The sequence below is a fragment of the Belonocnema kinseyi genome, chromosome 10 (genome assembly GCF_010883055.1).
Source record: "Belonocnema kinseyi isolate 2016_QV_RU_SX_M_011 chromosome 10, B_treatae_v1, whole genome shotgun sequence".
NCBI lineage: Eukaryota > Metazoa > Arthropoda > Insecta > Hymenoptera > Cynipidae > Belonocnema > Belonocnema kinseyi.
In genome coordinates this window covers 64,994,062-65,019,875 of record NC_046666.1, presented here as the reverse complement: position 1 = coordinate 65,019,875, position 25,814 = coordinate 64,994,062, and the positions used below count along the sequence as shown (strand labels likewise).

General features: G+C 31.0%; 1 protein-coding gene across 7 annotated transcripts in view; it reads right to left on the bottom strand.

The window, feature by feature from the left end:
• Positions 1–25,814, bottom strand: part of LOC117181704 — a 176,966-nt gene that overhangs the window by 8,835 nt on the left and 142,317 nt on the right. Inside the window, exon 1 of one of the 7 annotated variants that reach the window (XM_033374642.1) lies at positions 2,281–2,366. The exons of 5 other annotated variants lie outside the window; for them this stretch is intronic. The gene's annotated coding sequence lies outside the window, so the exon portion shown is untranslated. Of the gene's footprint in view, positions 1–104; positions 149–2,280; positions 2,367–25,814 lie in introns of those variants that run through there. One more of the 7 variants, XM_033374641.1, reaches the window with a different exon arrangement.

The following is a 25,814-nucleotide window of genomic DNA, read 5'->3' as shown; positions in this document are numbered from 1 at the left end:
CGCTTATTTTTACTGCATAAAAAAAGGTATGTTATGAATAGACAGGATATGTTTTAAATAAAGTGAATGAAATATTACATGCGTAAACTTTAAATTGACATTACCTATATTTACTGACAGCGACTAGGACAAACAGGTGAATCTGAACATAACCGCTTGAGGTTTTGAACGCAAACATGAAACTCTCAAAAACTTAATCCGAAGATGCACGGACTTGGCCGAAGGGCCGATCCGAATGCAACTTTAAAGGCGCGAAATATGAAAATACCCCTGTAAAATAGCTTCTCCCCTGCTATTGTGCAATTCGGTTAGCATTCAACTTGCCATGTATGTAAGCCCCAGCGTGTCCACCCTGTAGAAATTTGTACTTTTTTATCATAAAAAAATTTATCTAAGCAATTTTAAATTTAAAAATCCAAAAATCAAATTATTTGGACAATTTCTCCAAAATTGTCTTTAATCTTTTTCTGCTTAGAGATCACGCTTTTTTTAGCATCGAAAATCCTATTGAAAAGTCGAAAATTCAAATTTTCATCTAAGCAACCTGAGATATGAAAAAAAGGACAAAAAAGAATTAGTGCTCCTAAAAGGACATATAAACTTGCCTTAAAATATTTTTGATATGGGACTCATAGTCGTTCTCTTCAAAATCGAAAATGATATTGAAAAATCGAAACTCCAAATTATCAGTAAAACAACGCGAGATACAGAGAAAAATTTACAAAGAAATTTTTTACTTTTAAAAAGGCCTACAAAATTTTCTTTAATTATTTTTTGATTAAACTCACAGTTTTTCTTTAAAGCATTGAAAATGCTATTGAAAAATCTAAACTTCAAATTATCAGACAAAAACGCGAGCTGCAGATATTAAATTGAATATTAAAAATTGAAGAATTTGACATTGCAAATAGTTAAAATTGAAACATTTTAAATTCGAAATATTTAGTATTAAATTATAAGAAAAAAACATGTAAAATTACATGCCTTTAATATATAAATCTTGAATTGAATTTTGGTCTTCTAAATCATCACATCTTAAGAAATTTCATTTATACATCTTCAAACTTAAAGAATTTTTATTGCAACTTGTTAAACTTAAAGAATTTTCAATTTTAAATAATTAAAATTGTACAATATTGAAATTAAAGACTTGTTAACTTTGGAAATTTACTAATAAAAATTATTCAAGTTTTAAGATTAACAATTAAAAATTCTGTAATTTTGATGGTTTAAATTCAAAATTTCTTTAGCGGGGAAGACTTAGAATTGAAAAATTAACCATTGATCTTTAAAAACATCTGAATTTAGAATTTTTATTTATACAATTTCAAAATTAAAAAGTTTTTTATTGTATCTCTTTACAGTTGCATAAATTTGAATTCTGAATTATTTAAATTAAAGAGTTTTTTATTTTGACCATTTAAAATTTAAAATTATGTAATTTTTAAGTTGCACAATTGAAAAAGTTCTATTTTCGATGATTTACTTTTTAAAATTTCTGCAAATTTGAAGGATTTAGAATTGAATATTTGACCTTTGATTTACAAAACCATCAAATATTTTTGCTAGCCTGTAATGAATTTTGTCTTATGGAAAATTGTAGCCTTCCAGTGAGAATTGTACGAGTGGCCTATGATTTGGATTTATTATAATAATGCAACTATCTTAGTTCTACTGGATTCAAAGAAATATAAATAATTCTATTCAAAACTTATTTCATCTCGTATTCAGTGCATCTCACGTTGCATGAGCTGAGGATTAGTGAACTTGAATTACTGATCAACAGCTCCCGGAAACTGATCATAACTCACAATTCCGTTGGGAACATGGTAATTCAGTTTCAATCGAAAATTATAAATCTGTTGCTTTTCTGCTTCACTAAGCAAGAGGCATCTTTATATTTTATAGAATATTTGAAAGCAGGATGTAAATATCTGTTAATTCGAAAATGAAAAATGTTATTGCCTTTCATGTAAAGATTTCAAGAAATTCTATAAAAAGTTTATAGTTAGGCGGTAGTAGCATGTGGTTAGTAGGCCTTAGTCTTCTTCACCATTTTTTTCTTCACTTACTTCTTGAAAGTCATCTTAAAATAAATCAATTAAATTTTTTGTTTTCTTCTCACTTCTCCTCAAATCTTTAATCAAATTTGCTTTAAGTGATCGTAAAACTATAAACGACTTGAAGTAATTCAATGGGATTTTATTGGCAGTCATGATAATTTATACGAACTAAGATGAGAGCAATAAAAGGTATTTAATAAAAAGCGAAATCACCAACCAAAAGTATTAAAACTCTTTTTATGATTCAAAAGTGCGTTTCTTGCTTTTGATAGTTAAATAAATAGCTGGTACCAGCTGTTAGGTTATGAACTTGACATAAACTTTTAAAACAGTGTGGTCACTAAAATTTTTAAACAAAAATCGCGGTGATTTCCCGGTTTCCAAAAGGGTTTCCCATCATGTAAATGAATATTAAAATGTAAGATTTATAGAATTTTAAATTCGCAGGGTGTACAACTATGAATTATCAACAAAAAATTAAAGTGGTTTGAATATGTTAAAAAGCTTTCAACTGCATATTATTGAATATTAAGAGCTTAAAACAAAAATGTTAAATATCGAATAACTTAAAAAATTTTAAGTCACTGTAATTTTAAATTAAAACTCGCGGTTAAAATTCAAAATATTATTAAATGTTGGAAAGAATGTGAATAAAAGATCGAAATGGAGGAAAACAATAAAAAAAGCGAAAAAAATTCTCACAAAAGTGAAAAAGGAAACTTAAAGTGATTCAAGAAAATTTGATTGAAGGTCTACAAGTTACTGATATTCTAGAGAAATTGGAATCTTGATTTACGTCCTTCTCCTTCCAGTTTTTCTGCAACCTGTAAAATCGGAGAATCGATTGGATTCCTATCTATCGTATAGATTTTCTATCGATTCTAGCATCTTAACGGTTCTTATTGAGTAGATACTCAAATAATGTGTTATTTCGAGCCCATTGAAGTGGATTATTTTGCACCTTTTTTAGCATTATTTAATACGATGTAAGTTACTACAGACCAATTTCGAGTCTCAAATTAAGGAATTTAAAAAATTTTATTTGGCACCCCAAGGAAGGTTTTTATTAAGTCAGGCTGAAAAAAATGGTTATATAAATCGCAAATAATACAAGAGGTTTTAAAAAATGATTATCCGCAGTCTTGAAGTTTTTTTTAACTTAATTTGTTAAGTATTTTTGAGGGCGTCTAGAGTCTTTACAATTTTTTTACATATTTTAAGATACTATTCTGCTCGAGATGATGATTTTTTTATATAACCCTGTGATTAAATTTTATTTGTTGCGCATATGGCAACATCTAAGCAAATTTTTTTGGTACTTGAACGGTTTTTTGGAATCAAAATTAACTCATAAACATTCAAGATATCTGGGGGATCAAACTTGGAGTAAAATTGGGGACAATTTTTATTGCTCCTAGTTTTGATCTCCCGTAATACAATTTTTTTGATTTTCAATGGATCCAAAAAATTGAGTTTACTTGCGCGCGTTACCTAGAACCTAGAATACCTAAACTTAAGTCAATCTGTCACACATTCAGTGTACGCTTGTGGGGCTCCTAATGCGCTACTTTTAGGCATGTTGTTGTTTGTGAATTTGAATGGCTGGCGTCCAAAACGGGATAACCTTCAAAATTTTCGAAGTGCTCTTTTTCACTTTTTAAAATTCTCTGACAAAATCCTCGTCCTATAGCCCTTGAAAGAAATCCAAAATTCATTTTAGTTTTTTTAGAATAAATCATCAAAACTAGCGATTGTGGTAACCCCGGGTATTACCTAGCCTAGCGGCCAAAAGGGGGTACCCCTCATTGACTCTTATGGAAGCTCTGGATTTTTTTATACTGTTCCGAGGTTCCAACAGTTAAAAGTGCATCTGGTTGCCATGTGGCTGTTTTAGACTGTAACTTATTGGTACTTGGACATATACAAGAATCTGTTTTATCGGTATCGCATTTTACGTTTTCCGCTGCGTATAAACAATTATTAAGTCACTTGAGTACCGCTCAATGTCTCAGTTTCTACATATATTCATTATTTATTTTTTGTTCCTTGCGTGGAAGTTGGTTGTTCAGCACAGTTTTCTAAACATTTTGGTAAAATTATTACCCTTTTAACTGAAAAATTGGCTGGGAAAAATGCGATCGCGTGAAAATCACCCCGACCCGCGTCGAAGTGATGAGAAGTACGAAAAACCGAAAGGCAAACGCGTGCGTGCTAAAGACAAACCCGAATCCATGATATATTTTATCACTCTCTTTTTGCATTTGTATTTCGTTATAAAAAAGTTGTAATATAGCCTGATTGTTTTCAAAAATATTTCTTAATTTGATCTGTTCAAATATCTTTCGAAAACAAAAATTAACATTAATTCCCAATACTTTTCATTTATATTCTTCTATTCTGAAAGTTAATCACGCAGTTCCTCAAATTGATTTCAACTAGCCTTTACTTTTTTTATAATACAAAGATTTCTCATACTCATTTTTGCATTGTGTATACATTGAAATTATAAAATTCTTAAACGGAAAATATAAATATATTATACTTCAACAATGAAATGCCATGGTAATATTATACTACTTTCCGTTTCAAATCACACGAATTTTTCATTACAAAAAGCGACTTCAACAATTGTAATTAAATTTCTTGTTTCTTTATGTATGAGTTTCTAATATAAAATGATTGCATTGATAAATCAAATAAGTTATTCTCAAATTAATGTGGAAGTAAAGGACGCTTGTGAAACGCCTGTCAAAAAATAAAAATGAGGGTTACCCCTTTTTGGACGACAGTCATTCAATTCTAAAACCATTTTTTTGACCCACTCTAATAGGTAATCCAAACAATGTACTTATTTTATTTCATTTTGGAAATTTTGACGATTCCCTTATACAATTATTGATCCGTTTAAGACTTCTTTCAGAATTATTGTTAATTTTCATACACTGTTAGACATTTCTGTAGGAATTTTCAGAGACGCGTAACTAAAGCTTTATGCAGAAACCGTTTCTAAATTTTCCGAAACTGTAACAGAAATTTTAGGAACGGATGTGCTTGAAGTTCTGAACGTTCAAATGAACGAAATTTGTTACTGGTGACTTTTTAATCCAAAAAATGCGAAATATTTGTTTATTTATATTGGAAATAATTTATTATTGGAAACGAATTATAATGCATATTTCAAATTACGGTTGGAACAATATTTATGGGAAAGATAGAAATGTGGAAAAATATTTTGTTCATTTGAACATTCGGAACTTCAGGTACATCATGGTAATTGTATAAAACTCCAGTCACATGTATCACAAAATTCTGTTACAGTTTAGGAATTTTCAGTTACTGTAACTGAAAATTTCCTAGAGGTTAAAAAACTTTTTTGGTTCATTATTTTAATATAAAACGTGATGTCTATATTTGTCCTAAGAATATAAATAGGAAGAAAATATAACTGAAGTTAGGACTATAACCACTTTTTATGTATCTATGTTATATGTACACTCATATATAATCAAAGCCCATCTTTTATGATATTAATTAATTTGTAGCAAAATAGTTAAACCTTGAACCCCAGAAATGAATTTTTAACTAAAATATGAATGTTGCCTAAAAAAATGACTTCTTAAAAAAGTGGCTCAACCAAAATATTCAAAAAAAAAAAAGAGTTGTATTCTCAAACAGAGAAAAGTTTAACTTTCAAGCAAATAGTAGTATTTTTATCCCAGAAAGATGCAATTTCTACTAAAACGGATGAATTTTTAAATCAAAAATAAAAATTAAAAAAAAAATGAATTTTCATCTGAAAAAAACTTCATTTTGACATTAAGATATAATTTTTCAAGAAGAAGAACATCTTCCACGAAAATTACACTTGCATTTTTAACCCAAACGTACGATGTTTCAACGACACAGTTGAAATTTTAATAAAAAAGTGGGGAACTTTTTGAAAGAAATGGATGAATTTGTATAAAAAATATTTCATTTTTATTTAAGACAGGTGTCCTGTCTACTAAAATTAATGAATTCTTAAATCAAAGACAAATCATCAAAACAATAGTTGAATTTTTATCCAAAAAAGATTTCAGTTTTACTTTTCGGCATCAAAATATGAGTTTTAAATGAGAAAAAAATGTTGTATGAGAATAGTTACATTTTCTACACAAAAATATAAATTTTTAACAAACCAGTTGAATTTTTAATAAAGAAGAAAAAAAAGACTTTGATACGAAAGTCTTCAATTTTAAACCAAACCGTTGCATTTTTATCGAAGAAAGATGCAATTTCTGGAGTTTTTAGGATTGAAATATGAGATTTAAAAAATAAGCCAAATTTCTATGAAACTAGTTGAATTTTCAACCAAAAAGGATGTCTTTTCAAAAAAATTAATGAATTTTCAAACAAATAATAAAATTTATAACTAAAAAGGTAATATGTTGGAGAAATCCACAGAAAAAAAAGAAATATGTATACAAGGCAAACAAATCACTGACAAGAATATTATACCAGAGTTACCGCAAAACTTAATTATTTATAATTTTCTCTAATTTCCCACTGACCGATTGTTCATTTTCCCTGGCCACTTTAATATTCACAGAGCAAAATCGTGAACTTTAAAAAAAATTGATGTTAGCCAGGTTCGTTTTTATTCACAAAGTTTGTTCAGCGTTTGATGCTCCAAAAAATGTTGTGCAAGAATAACAATAACTTATATTTCTGTTACCATTTAGGAATTGAAGGAAAATATTCGTAATTTTCAAAAACCGCTTCTGAAGTTAAATAAAAATTTAGTAAATTTACTATAAGAGTCACGGGATTTCATTTTCAGCAACCGAATTTCGTAAATTTCAGTTACTTTACTATCCTAAATGTGTCTGAATTTTACGAACATTTCTAACAGTGTAGGTTCTCTCGTAGAATTCTCGCATTCATAAAAAAGTGACTCTGTAATTATTACAGTTTTCTTCTCATATCCGCCACATCGTCATAAATGTGGTAATTCCGCAAGTAAAGTTTTCTTCGTACAGGTACATAACACCTATGTAGATTGTCAACTTAAAATCTCTGAAGAATTTGGAATGTAATGAGAACAGTAGAAGCTTCGTTTCATGGAGCAGGTGCGTTGAATCCCCGCAGTCTGATTGATATCAGACTTCCTCAGCATGAATAGTTTTCAGTAATTCGCGACCAAATAAAATTATAGTTTACAGTGAAAGCATTGAACACAACATGTCACAAAACCATAAAAAGGAATTATTATTAAAATATACTGCTGGTATTATAGGTAAGTTGATAATTATAACATTTACGACTTAATTTCTTTATCACTTTTAAATATACATATATTGAAATTACAAACTCATTAACACGCGCCTTAAAATTTAAAATACGCTTGGGAAAAATAATGCTATATTTGAAATATGTCACACTTTAAGGGCGTAAGTGTTTGAATCAGAATTTTACAGAAGAAAAAACAAATGCGCCAATATTACAAATACTGGGTCTCGCACTTCGCGCTTGATTATGTGTTCATCTCGCGCTTAGCGCTCGGTCTTTGCATTTCCTCCACATTTTTGTATAGACTTTCTGAAAATAAAGGTCAAAAAATCGACAAATGTAATTTAGTGACTGTGAATACTCTTTTCTTAAAGCTCCTTCGGCTTTAGTGAACACATTTTCAACACATTACTACACATTTTCTACATTATTTTCAACACTTATATCAAATTTTATATTACATTTATTTTTGTACCTCGTTTTGGGATTGCTTACTCATGTCAGATATTACAAAATTATAGGTACACATTTTATTTATCATGATTAATGTAATATTTGTTTATTATTTTGCATCAAATTTTATCCTCAGCTACCCTGAAAATCCATATCAATTCAATACATTTATTTTACAAAAAGATCATTTAAAAACTGTTTTATTATTTTTATAACAAGAGCTTATGACAAATTTATAGGTATTTTTTCCTATTAAATTTATTTATGTACTTCGATCTGCCATTTCTTATTCAGATATTGCAAAATAAAGTAAACATTTTATTTTTTATGATTACTTTAATATTTATTCATTATTTTGCATTTACTTTTATTCTCAGCTATCCTGAAAAATATATAATTTCAAGTTTATATTATTACAATTCATAATATGCATTCGTACTAAAACAGACGTATTTTCATTGTCCTGTTTTTCTAATTTAAAAAAGTGCGCATTCTATGAAAAAAAAAAACGATGAACGTTGCTATTAAAAATTTCATTGCAGCTTGTGTAATTTTTCCAAAAAGTTATTTTTCTATATTTAATGTTTTTTTTAATGAAAAGTTATAAAAAAATTATAGATCTTTATTGATGAACAACTTTTTTTCATTCATTTTTGTCTTGCCTATTGTTATTTTTTCAAACATTCAATTTTTTTCCGTTTAATTTTATTTCATACGATTAAATGAAAAACTGCGTGCCCTACTAACAGATTATTAATGAGAAATTTATTGATATTTTCCTGATGAACAACTTTGTTTATTTTATTTTTCGTAGCTTGTGTCGTTTTTTCAAAAACTTAATTTGTTTATTATTAATGTTATTTTTTACGATTAATACACAAAATGTGCGCGCTATCAAACAGTGGTTCATAACAAATTTATAGCTCTTTTTATGTGAATAATTTCTGTCCATTCATTTTTTTCGTAGCTTGTGTCTTCTGTCAAGAATTTAATTTTTTCATTTTAATGTTGCTTTTTATAAAAAAAATGATGCGTCATATCAATAAGTAATTAATAACAAATTTTCATATCTATTTTTCTTGCATAATTTTGGTCCATTTATCTTTTTTATGCCTTGCATATAGTTTGACCGCAAAATGGAATTTTGGATTTTTCATTATTTTTGTGTGTGGTTCAAACGATAAACGATAAGTCAGTTTTCACATAAAACATATAATTTCTCATAACTTATTATGATGAGAATGTAAAAATCAATGTCATTTTCACCGTGAAAAATTGCATAATTTTAGATATTGCGGACATAATTTGAACCTTTAAAGTTTAATTATTCTAAAAACTTTGAACTTTCTAATTAGAAATTTTCAAAATTAATGAATAAAAACTTGAAGCGTTAAAAATAATCAATTTTCCAATCAAGCACCACGATTTAAAAAATTTAATCATTTTAATCTAAAGGACAAAATGAATAAATTAAAAATCAACGATAAAGCATTTATATGCAATGGGAAACACTTCATGTTGCTTTCAGTAAATCGTATGCCAATAAACTATTACATTGACACAGAAAAATGTTTGTTTGATTCAAAGAAGTATTTTTCTGAGTGATATACATTCCATAATAAAAGATAAGAATGTGAAAAAACTTTTTTTTCACCGTCAAACACTCAAGTTTCAAATTTAATCTTTAAATTTATTTATGCCCTAGAGGTAAACTGGCATCCACAAACTGCGTGACCATGTGGTGGGCTATAAGATTTGGTAATAAAGCAAAGATAATTGAAAATATTAAAATATCAGACTTTACAGCCTAAAATGCTATCAAAACAGGGGAAATAGGGTGACTTTTTGCAAAACTAAGGAAATAATATAATTGGGTTAAAAATAGTTTTAACTATTTAAAACCCGAAATTACACTAAAAGAAATGAATTGCTGATACCGTTATATTGCGGGTTAGATCAGCAATCTGTATGGCTGAAATAGACATATCGATGGCAGATATTTAACGCGCAAGATGATTGTACCAGCAATTCATTTCTTTCAATGTAGCACGTTCATTTGTTTAAAAAAGTTTAAACTAGTCAAAACGCGAAGTAACGAAGTCCTCCGGTGAAAATACAAACGTTTTGTTAATTCCTTCTTATTTCGTGATTTAAATTAAAATATCATTTAAAACTAGATTCACCTAGTTATGCTTTTGAAAGAACTAGTTTTTCCTGTCATATTGAGCGTGATTTGAGATGTGAACAATCACTCTTCTGTAAAGAGTCGCTAGCACGATTTTTTTAAAGAGGAAGCTGGAAAAGTGGTTCGAGCTGTGAACAAACACTCTTCTGTGACCAGTCACTGCAAACTAAGTATTTCGAGATTTTAGTGAATATTGCAGGTAAAACTAGTTCTTTCAAAAGCACAATTGGGTAGCGGCGCCAATCTTATATGAGATCTTATCTTATATGAGAAAAAAAAATGTGATAAGCAAAAAAAAAAGAACAAGAGCGACTATGAAAATGATAACAATGATGATAAATTTTTACGCGAAAGCACACTTATTTCCTCAGGCACTTGGGTAGCAAATAAATTCTCGAAATACATGAATAGAACGCCAAAATTTCAAACATCAAATTTAAGGACTTTCTTCTAGCTTAATTTAAAAATAAATAATTCATAATAGTTTTTCTATACAATAAGGAATCAGCAATTTGAATAGAAAAAGGTATAAAAGATCAAATTACATTGAAAATAATTTAAAATTAAAACTCTAATATACTATTTCGCATAAATATTGAACACTTTAATTTTTAGGACTTGAATGATTTATTTTTATCAGTTATTCAAAAATTACTGAAGGTTCTACTTAGCGGCACTAACCCCGAGGAGTATAAACTTCTACTGATGAGTAAAGATTTCCTATAGTGGTGGGAGGATGGATCGAGAATACCTGAAATATTACTCAATTAAATCATTGTCTTTTTACAAATTTTTGAAAAACTTTTAATGTTTTTAAGACATTAGGAAACAGTGTTTATTCATTATTTAGTTTTTATTATTATAATATTGTAAAATATGGAGATCGATATAAGAGAAATGTTTAAATTACTCGAAAGTGATCTGAAAATTTAAAAACAATTAACATTAATATTATAGGTTGAAAAATTATGTATGGATTCGAGGACATAGCTAACCTCATGATAAGTTAGTACCCGCTTTATTTAAGCTGGCATACATCAAAGGGATATATTATAAGAATTCTTTTTTATACTTTCAAAAATTCAAAGCTACTTACAAAATGGTGCTCTCATATGTAATATTCGCGAACCTGTTGATAAATATCAATTTAATCGTGTGGCACCCCGACCAGCCCCCCGACCAGCTCCCCGTGGTCGGTGCCCCTGCAATTGGGTATATCTGGTTTTAACTGATTTTTTCAGATAAAACGCGAAATCAGATGGAGGTTAAAATTTCTTTGGGTTTTTACAAAAGCACCTAGTTACTCAGCGTGTTGACTAGCTAAAACTAGTTATAAGTGATTTTGTGAATAAACTGTGACATAGATACCATATTTAACCCAAAATGAAACGTTTTAAATTCTTAAGGTTTCAGTCAAGTTATCAATTATCTAGCAAGAAGATTAATATTCTAGACCAATTTCCAACCAAAACGATCAAACATGTTTAATTTAAATTTTGCCAAGATAAAAGTAACTAAAAAGGTATATGAGGAATTAGAAACGAAAATAAAGAAATTTTGCGTTTGGCTCATATCGCCTTATGCCTGGGGCGGAATAAGCTACTTAATAAAATGACTTATTACATATTAGTTATAAGTAAGAGTGTTACTAAGTTAGAGTATTTTAAAACGAAAACATATCTTACACATATTTTACCAAAATTGAAAGAAAAATTGAAAGTATTTAACGTGAAAATAATGCAATCCTTAACCATGACCTCTACCGTCGTAACAAACACTACAAATAGTAAATAGAAAACCGATTGATGCCCACATATCTTTTAATAATTGGATTACAGAAATAAATATAGCAATTTTTTGACTTAACCAAGTACATTCCTACGTGGAAAGATTCCCTGGAAAGTGCTCTACGGAAATTCCGGTTGAAAATTCCGTAAAAATTCCACTAACTTTCCGTCTGCAATTTTCAGCCTGTAATTGGCTCTAGATGTTCCTATGAAAAATTTTGCTATCAGTAATGCAACCTCAGGTCGACTCCGGTAGGTCATGACCGTCGCGTCGTCCCAACAAATTAAACTTGCACCAGGTGCAAAAAATACATCTCCCTCGAGGAAGTTGAGTTCTAAATAAACCTTGGAGGCAAACAACCAATCTTTTTCATGATCCGTCATTATAAGATAACCTCTTGGTGCACCAGGTGTAAAAAGTACATTTCCCTTGAGGAAGTTGAGTTCTAGCTGCACCTTGAAGGCAACCAAAAATTTTTTTTCATGATCCGTCATTATACAATCACCTCCAAGTGCACCAGGTGTAAAAAATGCTTCTCCCTTGGGGAAGTTGAGTTGTAAATGAATCTTGGACGCAACCAACCAATTTTTTCATGATCAGTCACTATACAATAACCTTCAAGTGCACTAGTTGTAAAAAATACATGTCCCTCAAGGAATTTAATATATAAATCAACCTTGGAGGCAACTAACCAAATTTTTTCATGATACGTCACTTTACAATAACCTCCACGCGCACTAGGTGTAAAAAATAGATCTCCCTCGAGGAAGTTGAATTCTAAGAGAACCTTGAAGGCAACCAACCAAATTTTTTTATGATACGTAACTTCACAATAACATTCCAGTGCACCAGGTGTAAAAAATACATCTCCCTCGGGGAATTTGATTTCTTAATGAACCTTGGAGGCAACCAACCAATTGTCATTGTACAATGACGAGGCATGAAAAAAATTGGTTGGTTGTCTCCAAGGTTAATTTAGATCTCAACTTCCTCGTTGGAGATGTATTTTTTACACCTGGTGCACGTGGAGGTTATTGTATAGTAACGGACTATAAGAAAATTTAGTTGGTTGCCTCCAAGGTTCATTTACAACTCACCTTCCCCGAGGGAGATGTATTTTGTACACCTGGTGCACTTGGAGGTTATTATATTGTGACAGATCATGACAAAATTTGGTTGGTGTCCTCCAAGTTTTACTTAGAATTCAACTACCTCGAGGGAGATGTATTTTTTACACCTAATACATTCGGACGTTATTGCCTAATGCGAAGTCTTGACAAGAATTGGTTGTTTGCCTTCAAGGTTCATTTAAAACTCAACTTCCTCAAGGGACATGTATTTTTTACAACTGGTGCACTTGGAGGTTATTGTATAGTGACTGATCATAACAAATTTTGGTTAGTTGCGTCCAAGGTTCATTTACAACTCAACTTCCCCAAGGGAGATGTATTTTTTACACCTGGTGCATTTGGAGGTTACTGTCTAATGACGGGCCATGAAAACAATTGGCCCATTACAGGCTGTGAATTGCAAATGGACGGTTAGTAGAATTTCTACGGAATTTCCAACCGGAATTTCCTTAGAATTTCCGTGGAGTACTTTCCGGGGAATCTTTCCACGTGGGTTGTCGCAGTAAAAGTTAAAATTTACAATATGAAAACTCCCAAATACTAGACTGGTCTACTACAATTACTACATGAGACTGAAGTGGTTTTGTAAATTTTGTGAGCTATCTGTGAAGTCAGAAAGTCATTAGAAAATGAAAATTTTAAAAATAGGCTTGAGAATCAGTTAATTTTCAAATATCTTCAAATTGTTGTAGGAGCGCCGTCAAATATTTTGATGTATCAATAATTGGAAAAAATATAAGTTATATATGTGAAATGAATCTACAAATCTCACATGTGCTATCATTCTACAAATAGTTACATGACCATGAACAAATGTGACCAACTTTCATTAATTATTCAATTTTGTACTATTTTGTTCTATGAAATTTACGCCGTCAAATTTTGTTTATTTCTCATCTTTTAAGTTCGTTTGTCTTATGAAGAGAAATTAATCGCAACCACCCAGATTAGCGTGCTTCTTTTTTCAGTTAGTTAGAGCAGTTTAAAAATGTTTTCCAAAAACGTGATCGATATGACAATTTCAGTTTTACATGAATCACATTCAAAACAGACATTGTGTAACCGATATCGCAGCTGTGAAAAAAACTGTATAGAGTAACTTTTATGAAAAAATAAGGCATTATTCTTACGTTAAAAAAATTGATATTTGAAGTACATAAATTTCTAATCTTCACGGAAAAAAGTACACTGTATAGTAAGATGTATAAATTCGCACTAATTTCACACAGTAAAAAACAAGTAAAAATCGATCACAAATACAGTTTTTGTTAGGTATTGAAAGTGTGGATGTATGTACCAAATATGAAAAATATGCTGTACAACATTTGTTTTTCAAGTTTCAAATCTAAAAGTTCTGCAGAATTGCCCATATATTTTCTGAATTTTTGGAAAAATCATTTATTATGAAGATAAATATTTCAAAATATTCCGCAAATATTTCACTTGAAATATTTTCTCCTGGGATTAATATTTTGCATAACAGAAAAATTTTTTAGGTTAATCAAGTAAAAAGGAAGTGAATTTTTTTTAATAAAAATGGTCTATGACATTGACATTATTTTGTACACTAATATTATTCTGCAGATGAAAGAAGTTGACCCACAGAAAATAAAAATGACCTATATTCAAAAATGCGAAATAAGGCAATTTAATTATAACAATCTTTATTGTTGACGAACATCAATTTCCTAGTTACAAAAATGTTGTATAAGTGAATTTGTTTTCGTTCCGTTTATGCTCATTATTAATTGAAAAGCCTAAAATGCAGCAGATGCTATTTTCATTCATTAAATTGCCTTTGAGAATTACAGAAGTCAAGGGATTGTACTTACATTTATAATGTTTATTCACCAAGAGTAAATTTACTAATTCCATATGTTTTTTGGGGAAACATCAATGGATGGATTAAAACAGGAGGTCAAATATAAAAAATAATGGTTTTCTAAAATTTGTGAAATTATCTAACAAAATAATAAATTTGTATTCCAGCTTCCATATCAATGACTGGATTTGGATGCATCATGTCATGGAGTTCGCCAGCTTTGCCGTATTTAACAAGCGCAAGGTCATATCTACCTACAACCGAGGAACAGAGTGATTTGATAGCATCTCTACTTACTATAGGTTTCGTTATAGGATACTTATTGAATCCACTTTTTATAGATCGATTAGGTAGAAAAAGAACTTTATTGATGTGCTCTCCTTTGTAAATAGCTTCGTGGTTCTTGATCATATGTGCAAACAATCATATGACCATATATGCAGCAAGGTTGATGGGAGGAATTGGTTTTGGTATAGCTAGCTGTGCTCTAACAGTCTATTTGTCAGAAATTAGCGACCAAAACAATAGGGCAATTTTTTTAGTCTTTCTGTCTCTTTCGAGAGGCGTAGGTACTTTAATTGTAATGCTACTGGGACTTTATGCATCATATACAACGATGAATTATGTTCTTCTGATGGTGCCATCAACTTTCGTCATCTTGTTTTCCTTTGTGCCGGATTCTTCGTATTTCTGTGGAAAATTCCAACAAAAGGAAGATGAAATGATAGATTTGATGAAGCTGAAAGAATTGTTTACTCAGAAGATTCTAACTTGCAATGCAACTATATTTGAGCCTGAAAGAGGTGCATTGATATTGGCAGGTTTTAAAATAATTGCATCCCTAATAAGCACTCAGGTGGTTGAAAGAGTGAGAAGAATAACTCTTCTGCTCTCAACTGGATTGATTGCTGCCGTTGCCCAAGGTTTCGTGGGTACCTTTTTCTTTTTGGAAAAATTGAATTTCGACGTCTCTTTTATCGCGTGGATTCCCCTCTTTGGGCTGACAGTATATGCTGTAGTAACGTACATTGGCATTTTTAATTTTGCCTACTTTTCTCTTGGAGAACTCTATACGTCAGATGTCAAGGCAGTCGCAGTAACAATGTCAAAATGTTCCTTTATGATCCTTTTCTACTTGTGTTTGTTTCGGTTTAATAAGATCACTAGTATTATTGGTAGTCATGGGATATTTTGGATATTTTCTGCTTGTTGTTTTATGGGGACTTGTATAAGTTTTTCGATTATTCCGGAAACACAAGGAAAACCTTTAGAGGAAATACAAATTGCTTTAAAGTTCAGAAAAAATCATTTCTTTGGCTTTTGGTAATTTCGAAATTAAATGAAACATGTGATTTTACCTTTGTATGACGTAATTTAAGTGATGCATTTATTTTAGTGAAACATTGTGTACCGCTGTGTTGTTGACTTAAAAAAAGTTTTACAATCGGGTGACCAAATCTCTTTTTTCAAATAATAGCCAATTTTTTGTTGGTGAAAATTCGATATTTTAAAAAAAATGAAGATATAATTAACTTTCTTCTGTAAATTCCGACAGGGGATTTTTCGGTTTTTCAAAATCCACAAAACAAAGTTGCAGATCATCAAAAGCACAGAAATTTTCTTTTATTTTCAGCAAAGAAATGTGAAAATGTACTGAAACAATATTGAACCATACTTGCTTCACATTAAGCAATATGAGTTTTTAAAGCAATTCAATTGTTCTTCAGTTTTACGTTGATCAAGAGAGGGAAAATAACTGAAGTTCTAAATGAGTTTGTAAGGAAATTACTTGAAGCCAAATTGAATCCATTGTTTTTTCTGTGAGGGCAAATTTTTTCTAAAAATAAAAAACTTGTGTTTTCTCTAAAATATGCGTGTTACCGAAAAAAAATTGAGAAGAAGAATGGTCCATTTCAAAGAATTATACAAACAAATTTTTTTAATATGCTACAAACAAAAATTTGATAACATGTAAATTTGAAAAAATATTCAACAACCGTGAAAAATATCAGAAAACGGAAAAGAACTCTTTGTAGAACTTCTAGAATGGAAAATATTTGTTATTAAACTTTTCCTGCCCAATATATACAAAATTACATTTTTTATATTTAACAATTGATTCGGTATTTTTTTTAGAAAAAAATTGTTGGCACTCGATCTTGAATATTTTTGTTATCGAGTCACTGTCGGCTTAAAATTCCTGAAGCATTCGGGACACAATTATAACAATAGAAACTTTATTTAATGGAGCAGGTTAGTTGAATCCCCGCAGTCTAATGTCAGACTTCATCAGTAAGAATAGTTTTTAGTATGACTTATATAAATTAATAAAAAACTTTCTATAAATAAAAGAATTTCCCTCGATATCTGTAATAATGGTGGTTTAAGGAAGTTTTTCCGAATATGTCTACGTTGTATACAAAACTTAAAATAAACTGCAATTATTTTAATACGCAAAACAGACATTTCTTTCTAATTATATCAATGATATATATTGCGATTGAACTAATATCCGGAATTCAAAGGCAGTTTTCGTATTGTAAGAAATGATTTTTAATATTTCAGAAAACGTAATTGAGTAAAAAAAACGTTTTAAATATTTTCCAAGCATATAAAAAATCGGGTTAAAAAATGACTTGAATGACAGATTTACAGATCATCGTGACACTGAGAAAAATTTATCTTTGAAATTTGGAAAATATTCTAAATGCAAATTCCAAAGGGATTCCAAAATATGTGTTTTTTATTATTTCAGTCTCGGATGATCCATTCGAGAGGCTAGAAATTATGAAAAAAATGTTACACAAACACTTCACTCTCACTGAGTTCTTCGTGGTGATGTGAACTTTCTAACCAAAAATCAGGCAATTTAAAGGCAATTATCGTGGTCTGTTCAAAATAAATGTCATTACACATAGTGAATTGAAACCGTATACAGTGCATCTGATGATACAGTTAATTTACGTCAGAATATTGAATTTTTACTTTTGTCCGGTGTGCTCAATTTTAAGCAACTGGACTTCTCAACAAATTAAAGAAAACTTTCTTGTATTCAGTAATGTCTAACTATACAGATGTCGTTAAAGATATGAATTAAAATAATAATTTATAATAGTTGATACATTTTTTATTAATCAATGATAATGAACTTGAGTGTTGTGTGATAGTTTACATATTTTGGACTCTTACGAAAAACCGAAAAAAAGGATTATTCTTTTCTCTTACTATATTCAAGGACGAAAATAACAACCAGGATAAGTTTTTCATTCTAGATTGACGCGCGTCGCCTTCTTTGCCACTCGGCGGCAGGGCGGCATGACGATCTAGTTTAGTATTTTTGTCGACATACAGCTTAGAAAATATAAAAATATGTAGAAACAAAAGATCAATTTCCACCATAAGATATTTATTTATATCCGTTTAATTTAACTCCTAATTGGTAGCCGGAATTTTCGCAACCAATCAAAAGTCACTGGATCACCCGACGGGAAAAAATCCGTTACCATGTAAATATATGTGAGATTACGTCGGCAGCGGTGGGGCGGTTTTGAAGCAAGATGACCGGCGGCGGCGTGAAGCGGCGGCGCAACCGTCTAGCATATATTAGTTTAATTATATTTTTATAATAAAAAGTAATGTTTCGGAATTCCTGGTGATTATTGTTTAAATACAGTGAAACTTTTGTATAGCGCCGATTTTGGGATTGACGGTGGGTGGGAACAAATCTGTTTGAGTGATCTCCGCTTTTGTTTGTTCACGCCTGAGTGCTTGCCTGGGAGACAACCGCAGACACCGCGCACCCCGCGCAGCTTCTGTTACACCTACCTGCGGCGCGACGTCAATTCTCGGAAGGGCTATAAAAGGGAGGGCTATTGAAGTGTTTCACTGTAATGAAAAATATGTTTACAATTTTTTTAACACATTAAAGATCAGCACATCTACGTTTTTAGTCAATACTAGCATATAATAAAAATATTTCCTGGCCGCGTCCTATTACAAATTTCCATGACGAGGAAGCCTAAACTGGCTTCGAAATATGTTGATCCCTATTTGTATAAAAAACACTGATAAAGAATAAAGAAAAGAGCGCGTGTTAGTTTAGTTGTCTATTTTTTTCTCCTTCTCTTTTCCTTTATTATGCGACGATCTCTAATGAGCCGATTACTCTGTTGCTCACGAAAATACCTTTCTCATTTTATCTCGTTTTGTGCAGCTATGTTACACAAATTGACTTTCTTGAGCATATGTTTTGAAAAAACTGATTTTTGGAAACATACTTCTTTTTAAGCATTGATGTGCAATTTTGCAGACATTTACACACAAAATGTTACGGAACAAAAAACAGGAATTATTATTAAAATATACTGCTGGTATTATAGGTAAGTTGATAATTATAATAATATTTATTATATATGTAAGATTCTTAAATGTCCGAAATTTTTCTCAAAGTTATAACATTTACCAGTTTCAGGTTGTTGCATTTGTCATTAAACATACTCTTTTGTATCACTTTAAAATGCTAATTTATGTTAGAAACTTATTAATAAATGCTGGTTAATATAATATGATGGATTTATATTTGAAAGATTGCACGCCATAAGCTCGTAAGAGCCTGAATCAGACTTTAAAAAAAGAAACAAGAAATTAGGCATGCATCCTAAACTGCGACTAAAAATATATTTATGTATAGAGGAGAGTACTCGAATTTGAGATATTCTTGTAATATGAGATAGCGGGGTATCTGCTAAACTAAGAGACCCACTCTGTTGTTTCTATAATTAACTTGTAGCCCTTGAAGAAAGAGTAATTTCGTGGCATAGTCCATTTTTCATTGGGCTTCTAAAAATTATAGGCGAACTTTTTGTGAAATCGATCTTTGTCGAATTCTTGGAAGGGAATTTTTCAAACCATATTTATTATTCATTAAATATGTATTTAGCAGTAAAGTTGGCCTTGGAGTGATGGGGATTGAATAAATAAGTAGGAAAATATCGATAGTGTTGAAGTTTTTCATTGTACAGGTCAGGCATAGTAATTGCATAGCTGCACGGTGTTGTTCTCATAATATGAGATACCTGTGGTTTTTAAAACACTGTGGCTGCGCGGGGGAAATTGGTTACAAAAGTGTTTGTGACTACTGCAAAAACTAAATATATCTGAAAAATTGTACCCGCTTCCAGCGAAATCGCGGTAAAATTTCAGCCACAACCACGTCTCACAACCGTGAGATACAAAATCCTATATAAATCAAAGAATAAATTAATATTGGTGAAATCTTCAAAAGATTCAAAAGGATTTTAGTACTATTTCATTTTTAAATATATGCATCAAAAATGGACAAGTTCAATTTTCGAAACGCTGTGATTGAATTGAGATCGAAAAGCCACTGTATTTCAAGTAATGTGATAATACGATGATGTCATAAATATTACACTTTTGACTTATAATATATGCCCTGGAACTAAAGTACAACTAAAGTGGTACAAATGAACCTAATACTGTTCTCGATATCGCGACCAACGATCCTTACACATATAAAACTGTATAATTTTTGCGCATTTTATTTTTATTTAATTTTGAAAAATCACAAGCCCATAACAGTCAATTGTTATAATAGAGGTTATCGCATAATTATTGCAAATACATGGACAATAATAAGGCCACCTTGTACAATTTATGAGCTAAATTATAAACGGCACATTTTGAGAGCGTCAAATTATATAATAGGTATAATGATATTTGTCTTTCGCCAAAATGGCAATTAAGAATTTCGCAGTTTTAAGATTTAAGTTAGAGAAGAAAAAATTTAGGCATCTGGAATTACAATTGCCAAAGTTGTTAAATTTTTATACGATGAAAAAGTCCATTAAAGGTATTAGTGCGCAGGATTTTAGAACAACTACCGTTAATGATATGTAAAGCATATAATAATGATGAAATGTTAAATTCACCTAGTAAAATAATTTACTGATCCCACATAAAAAGTGCATATCAATTAATATATCAGCTAAAAATTCTAATTGAGTATGTAGTTATTAAGTCATCATCTACTTTAAGCTTAATACATACTGTATCTATTTCTGGTGCCTATTGAAAATTCCTATATAGGATTCTACATAAAATCCTACACAGTAAAAAGGAAACCTTAAAGTCCGCTAATATAGCGACGGAAAATTTAAGGTGTGATCAAAGGAAGAACGCGACGCCCGTAAGTCAGCATTAGCCTATAAACCTAAGGTCCCCACACTTTGCTGAATAAAGTGCGCCTATTTTTGTTTGCAAAGTAGGATCTATAATGCGGAAATTCAGACAGTCATGGCAGAGAGTGCGGTGATAGAGATAATTTTTTGTATTGAGTGGACTGAATTAAAAAAAGTAGATGCGAGTTCCGCCCGCATCTGATAAAATTCATCTGCGTTAGAACGGACTTTCTGTTATTACACACTTAATTTGAACAATTTTGATCAATAATGCGGGTTTTACGTTCATTTTCGACCTTAAATTACTATCCGCCACAGAAAAACGCTGGTGTTAAATTTGTTGCAGCTCAAATTTCATTGGTCTCCCAATGAGCTTTTCAGAGAATTCTCAAGTCTCAAATGTATTACTCTGAACGTAGGTGCATATCTGGGCATCTAGGGGAAAGTATCATTTGGAGACTGATTTTTGGCTCATGCAGGGTTGTGGACTGCCGAACCGCGCTGTCAGCTACCTGAACACCTGCCAAAGTAACTATTCGCTTTGCGATCTTAGACTAAATAATTGTTAATAAGGAAATTAATTGCAATAATATTTACCCAATTTTCGACTTTTTTTATTTAACAGTGCTTACTAGTCACTTAGAATAAAATTATAACTTCCTAATGCAACCTCCAAATATCAGGTTAGTCATACCCGTCGACACCTCAACTAAAGCCGAGATGTACAGAAAAAGTCATGACCGTCTACATATACAATAAGGTATTTTCACTTCAATCACTAGCTAACTTCATTTCGTTGAATGCTGAGGGGATAGCCATTGACCAAATACATGACAATGGGTTAATTTTTGCTCTATTTTTTCTAATATCTTCGTAAAAAGTAATTTTTCTGTAGAAGTGCATTTGAAAAATAGTTTTCTTTTTTTAGGGACTATTCAATGCAATAATAAAATGATAATAATTATTATTTATTATTCATTCAATAGTTTAAGACTGTAAGTAATCACTAAACCATAAAATTGTAAGATTAAATCTGGTATAAACTTGTATATTCATAAATAGAAAATATTATTTTTAATTTCTTATTCAAATTCAAATGTTATATTCAACTTTAGCAAGTTTATTTGGTAAAGTTTTAATTCATGCTTTCCCTTTAGCATTTACATAAATCTCTTGAGAAACTGTTTTGAAATATTACATAAATAACATTGATTTCATTTCAATAGGGGTTTTCATGAAAAAACATTTTATTTCCTGAGAAAACTTTTAAAAGTGGTCTAGTTCCATGCCCTATAATGCAAAAAAGCTGGGATTGGTGGGTCAACTAACGCTGCGCTGGAGATATTAGGGACTAATCAACTTGGGACAGTGAGGGATCACTATTTTGTTTTCAGATTTCTAGGGCTGTAATCTTTTCACATGAAAACGTTTTATGTCAAAGTTTCACATGTTTCATGAAACATAGGGACGAGAAGAAAAATTATTTTGTGCATGCGCAGACCTGTTAGGCCTCTAAGATCAGGTTAGGATTTTATCTTATCAGTTTGAATTTCCCCGCCGCTATATTTGAAACATTACAATGTTTCACAAAACCCCCCATGCTTCATCAAACTTTTCATGAGGCTAAAGTTTTATGAACGCCCAGGCATCAACTTCGATGCAAACGGTCACGAATTTGTTTTTATATCCCGGCTTTGGTGGTTCGAATGTCATGTAGGTTTTGACTAACCTAAGATTTGGATATTATAGCACGCCAAGTACCATTTTTATTCCAAGACACTAATAGTTACTGGTAAATAGGAGGAAATTAAAAGTTAGGTAATTATTATTATTATAACTTACCTGCTTATCAAAATCTATTTCACCCAAATAACACCCGGCAGAATCATCTTGACAGGTGACTTGACAGTTTTTAGACGACACTTCACGTTGCTTTGGATGAGAAAAAACAGTGTCTAAATGATGCTTTTCCCCTAGATTCTTCGAATGAACCTGTGTGGCTCAAATTTGTTGCAACTCACTTGAACAACGATTTCGGTGTACATTGGAGGATCGGGGATTTTCTGTGACACCATCGTGAAAACCTAATTTTCGGATTCAGGGGGTCTCGAAACGTGGAGATTCGTTGAAAAAGTGTGATCTCAAATTTCCGACAATTCTAATACTTTCTCAATCTTAAATGATGAGAATGTAAAAAAGGATCAATTTTGTTGCAGAGCATTTTGCGTCAACGATCATTTTACTCTCGGGATCATAATGATCTGTCCAATTGGATCAATTTGATCTTATTTTTTGGTTCATTTGTCAGACTAAACAAAATGGCCGTAAATTCTTGGCGCCTGTGTCATAACGACATAACCGAAAAAATGGTATCTAACCGCACCCAAGTGACAACTACACTTAACAGGTGATATGATCTAATATCAGATTTTTTTAAAAAAACTTTTCAAGTATACTGCACGATCAGAAACTACAAAAAGCTTGCACATGAGATAAAGTACTCTAAGAATGTCAGCCATCTTGGTTTTACTTTATACATGATCCCGAATTAGATCATTATGATCTCAAAAGTCGATACTCCGGCCGATCAAAGTGCTCTTGAATTCGGTATCATTTTTGTTGCATATCAAAATGATATTGATTTCGGTATCATTTTGAACACTTGTTTTTACTGTGTACCTAACTAATGGCACCATACTAATGGTACCTTACTAATGGTACCTTACTAATGGTACCTCATGGTACCTAAAGGTACTTATGTCTCTAGGTGCTCCGGGAGGACCAAAAAAACTTCTGCGATGTCGTGGGTGCCATAGAATACTACTGCGCATCTGGATATGGTCCCATACAGGAACGCATACAGGAAGCTATATAGGATCCTTTATATGATCCTTTGTCACTTCCTATAGGTGAAGAATGTAGGTTCTTATGTAGGATCCTCTACAGGATCCTATGTAGGTTCCTATATAGGGACCTACATAGGAATTTTCAGTAAGGTATAGATAATGTAATGTGAATTGCATTAATGTTGCAGTAATTATACTTTACTTTGAACGTAATTAATGTGTCAGTTCCTATTTTATTAACTCTGTCATCACGGTGTATATCAAAGGAATTCGTATTAATCAATTCATCACTAAAGGTTGACAGGTTGAAACATAGGTTTCTATAAATGCTAGTATGTCACAATAAAATAAATATAGAGATAACAGTAATTGATAATATGTGAATGATTTTGATAATATAGATTAATATTCTTAATCGATTTTTTTTTTTAAATGGTTTCGTAGTATTATTCGATTCTATTATAAAATATAGGTATGCTATATGCAATATGCATAGGAATACTTGTATGTATATTATTATAACATATTTAAACTATTCTCATCTGAAAATTAATGAGGATAAGATTATGTTTATGTTCTGAAGTTGCATATTAAACAACTTACTTTATTCATATCCAAATGTAAGAAACCAATATGAAACGCTTTAAATTCTTAGGATTTTAACTAGAAATGTAGAGAATTTTCAACAAGATAGTAGATTTTTCAACCAAAAATATGTTCTACTTAAGTATATGAAATTTCAAACAAAACAGAAAATAATTTTCAATCAAACAGTTGGACTTTTGAGCATAGGAGACGAGTTTTCAATAAATTAGTTAAAATTTGGAGCAAACAGTTACATTTTAAAGCCGAAAGGAGCCAAAGAAAAAAGAAAATTTCAACCATTTAATTTCAACGAAAAAAGACAAATTAATAAAAATTGAATCCTCCACCAAATAGATAAATTTTCAATTAAGAAGATTAATTATCTGCCCAAAAATACAATTTTTTAACAAAATAGTTAAGTTTCCAAGCTCAAAAGTCGATTTTCTAAGAAGAATATTGACTTTTAAACTAGAAAGATAAATTTTACATAGGGGTTGCAACCCCTGAAAATGTCGTTTTTAGCCATTTAAAAAGAATTGTAGAGCTGTACTATGACGTGCTACAAACTTCGCTAATATCAGACATTAAAAGCTGAAACAAGCCCTTTCAAATGAGCCGCATCCCAAATTAATCGAATCCGCCCTTAGAGCAGGGGATGTATTTTTGTTTAGGGGTGGAGGAAGAAAATGAAAACCAAAAGGATTTTAACAGACTTCAAGTAACAAAATTCACTAAATCCGTTTCAATTTCAAAAAATCGTCCGCCATATTGGATCCGGTATTTTCAATTTTTTAAATGTGACTGCATATTAGTAATCAGCGATCCTTAAAACCCCCGAGTAACAAGTTTCAAGCGAATACGATCAAATTAAAAAAAATGTTCCGCCACATTTGATCCGCCAGTTTGCAATTTTAAAACCTAATTGCATATTCGTAATCAGCGTCCATTAAAACTTTAAAAAGCACTGCATATTTTATTATGCCTGGGCGTGGGTGTAAGTATATTAAAATTCTTTCTGTTCTCATTTTCTTTTTCCACCCCTAGGCAAAAACACACCCTCTGCTCTAAGACCGCATGCGATTAATTTGGCATACGTCTCGTTTCAAAGGGCTTGTTTCATAATTTCTGATATCAGCGAAGTTTGTAGCACGTCATGGTTCAGCTCTACAATTTTTCAAAAATGGCTAAAAACCCAGTTTTTAAGGGTTTCAACCTCTATTTCGGAATCACTAGGTGTCATCTTATTCGCATCAAAAAATTAGAATTTGCAGGGTAGAATTCGCAGGGATGAATCAAAACAGAAGGCCAAATATTAAAATGATGGTTTTCTAAAATTTGTGAAATTATCTAACAAATTAATAAATTTGTCTTCCAGCTTCCATATCAATGACTGGATTTGGATGCATCATGTCATGGAGTTCGCCAGCTTTGCCGTATTTAACAAGCGCAAGGTCATATCTACCTACAACCGAGG